Genomic DNA, 3,270 nt, shown 5'->3' on the forward strand with positions numbered 1-3,270 from the left:
AAATCCTGGCTCCTTTCTTTTACCAGTTCTGCCTATGTGAAGATAAGTCAAAGGTCCTACTCCACCATGGTTTGCTTCACTTGGAAGCATGGAGGAAATGATTCTACTGTGTTGACCCTCCTCTTTGTAGACTGGACACTGGTTCAAGTCCATCTGGTGGAGTCTCCTTGGCCTCCTTGGTCAAGAGGACAGGTGACCCATCATCATAGTCCCCTGGAACTAGCTGACCTAGGAGGGTCAAATTTATAGGCTTCAAAGTATGTCTGTTAAGCACACAAGAAGGTTAGTTCTACCAATCTCGTATTTTTAATTACTGTGTGTCATGTAGCTAAATCTTGGGCAAAGACCAGTTGTTCTCAGATAAACCTTACCTAGACATATACTTTTTGATCTGCTATGTATAATTTGTCAGTAGGGTGTAGGAGTAATATGGTTCCCTCTGGTTTTCAAAACTAGCTAGGCATTGTTTATCTCTCACATTGTCTCACCCCTCCATCATGGTTTTCCCACTTAAGGTGCCCCCATTAACCCCATTTCTGCCTTACTAATACCCTTCTCCTATGGTCCTACCTTTCTTGACCTCCTTCTTTCCCTTTATCCCCTAGGCTCCTTGTATACCCTTTCCTCCTCCCACCCTTAAATTAACCCAATTTTTATCCATATCTCCCTTATTTAGGACTGTTTCCTGCTGTTCTTCTCTTTCAGGTTATTTCTTTTCCTTTACCTTCCTGTTTCCTTTCCATTTCTCTGCTTCCTGTAGTTATGTCTTGTTGCATACTTATTTATCAGAATCTGGTTCTAGGATCCACATATGAGGGAGAACATATATCGGGTTGTTTTTTTTTTTTTTTTTCTGAGTCTGTGTTACTTCACTTAGTATAATTTATGTCCAAGTCTTCCTCTTCTAGGCTGGCCTCTTCTTGAGAATGTGGAATATCATCTCGGTCATCACAGTGCCCAAAACACTGATAAATGCTCTACCAATGTTTGCAGAATGTGCTTGCTTCATCCACATTTTCTTTTAGGTCCAAGAAATCAGGCCTTTCCCTGAAGCGCCAGTGACCAACTATGACCAGCAGAGGACAGCAGAGTCACAAAAGCGCTGGTCCTGAAGGCTCCAGTTAAAGCTGTACAGCCAAGTCAAAGCCAGAAATACCATGGTATAAAAAGTGCTGGTTTTCCTGAGTCGGCAAATGGAAGCTCCTCTGGGACATAGTTTAGTGAAAAGCATTCGTTTTTATGTTCAATTCAAATCATCTGCCCCTGCAGCTCTAACAGTTGCCATTGCGCACAAACTCGGTGCTCACGCAGCAGCATTGGTCCTTATCAGGAAGACACTGGAAGGAATTTGAAAAGAAGAATCTTTTGAGAGCTGTCTGTTCTGCTCTTTAGCCCATCTTTTAATTGGGTTGCTTCTTGTCTTGGTTCTCTGTTTTTTGAATTTGTTATATATTCTGGTTATTAAACCTCTATTGGAAATGTTGCTGGTGAAGATTTTCTCCCATTCTATGGGCTTTCTGTTTGCTTCCTTGGTTGTCTCCTTTGAGTACAGAAGCTTTTTAGTTTAATGAGGTCCCATTTGTTAATTCTTGCCCTTGTTTCCTGAGCAATTGATGTCCGATTTAGAAAATCCTTTCTTATGCCTATATCTTGTAGCTTTTTTCCCAATGTTTTCTTCTAATAGTTTCAGAGTTTCAGGTTTTACATTGAGGTCTTTGATCCACTTGGAATTGACTTTTGTTCAGGGTGAAAAATAGGGGTTTAGTATCATTCTTCTACAAGTGGAAATCCAGTTTTGCCAGCACCATTTGCCAAACATGCAATAGGGGTTTAGTATCGTTCTTCTACAAGTGGAAATCCAGTTTTGCCAGCACCATTTGCCAAACATGCTGTCTTTCCTCCAGTTAATGTTCTTGGCCCCTTTGTCAAATATCAGGTGGCTGAAATTTCACTTACTCATGTGAATATATTTTTTAAAAAACCTTTAGTGAAAATGATAGCTCCAAATGAATTTAGTAACCCAAAATGAAATAAATTTCAAAGGGTGTGAGATGGCTCAGTTGCTAAGGTGCTTGCTGCAAAATGTGATGCCTTAAGTTACATTCCCTTGCACCCATGTAAAAAGTCAGGAATGGTGGGAGAAGGAATCCCAGGTTGTGGAGATGGAGACAGGAAGAGCCCTGGCCAGCAATCAAGCTAAAGAGTTAAGCATTTGGCTCCATGAAAGACTTTGTGTGGGGGGGGAGGCTGGGGGCTGGAGAGATGGCTCCAGGTTTAAGAGCACTGACTGCCATTTCAGAAGACCTGAGTTTGATTTCCAGCACCCACATGGCTGCTACAAACCGTCCTTAACTCCATATCCAGGGGGAATCCAAAGCCCTCTTCTGAACTCCAGTTCCAGAGGAACCCGTGACATGGGTGCCTTTACAAACATACAGGCAAAACACTCATACACATAAAATAAAATAATAAATAAAATGTGTAAAATTCAAAATAAAAAAGACTTTGCCTCAAAAATTTTGTGGAGAAAATGACAGAGGACAGAGCACAAGACCCCAATCTTGAATCTTGAAATTTTACCTCAGTATGTAAAGATATGTCCTCACACATGCACATGAACATGTGGATACATCACAGAAGTAAAAAGGTAAAGAAGTATGAAAATAAATACATAAAAATAACACTTCAATATTGGTGTTGATGAAGAGAAGAAAATACAAGTTGCGGTGCTTTGGAGTACCATTGTTTACATTTTTCATTCTTTAAGTTCTGCATTTTTATGTGTGACTAAATCTGGGTTTGAAATCAGTTCTGAGAAACTATTTAATGGAGCAGACTGTTTGATATGCTCCCTCTCTAAAAGGGTCTAAAGAGCAACTTCAAAGTTAAGCTCAATCTCCAGACTCACTACTCTGTTCATATACATCAGACAGAACTTCCATATCATCTTCCAGATAACATGAAAAGAGACAAATTCCTTCAACCTCAATTTCCGTATTTTGACTTTTTGTTTTATTTTGAGACAGGGCTTCCCTGTAGCCCTAACTAGCCCTGAAATCTCTATTAGACCACAGAAATATGCTGGCCTCTGCCTCTGGCTCCCGAGTGCTGGGATTAAAGGCATGCACCAACATGTCTGAAACAGTTTTACTTTTAAAGTTATGATTTAAGTCTTGAGTTTTTTTTATTCCTATATTTCAAGCACTCAGAAAGCAGTGATCAGAGGCTTGCTTCAAACTCTAAGTTAGCCTGGGATACAGAGTATATATA

Source organism: Nannospalax galili, unplaced genomic scaffold (assembly GCF_000622305.1).
Source record: "Nannospalax galili isolate Female #2095 unplaced genomic scaffold, S.galili_v1.0 scaffold3846, whole genome shotgun sequence".
Lineage (NCBI taxonomy): Eukaryota > Metazoa > Chordata > Mammalia > Rodentia > Spalacidae > Nannospalax > Nannospalax galili.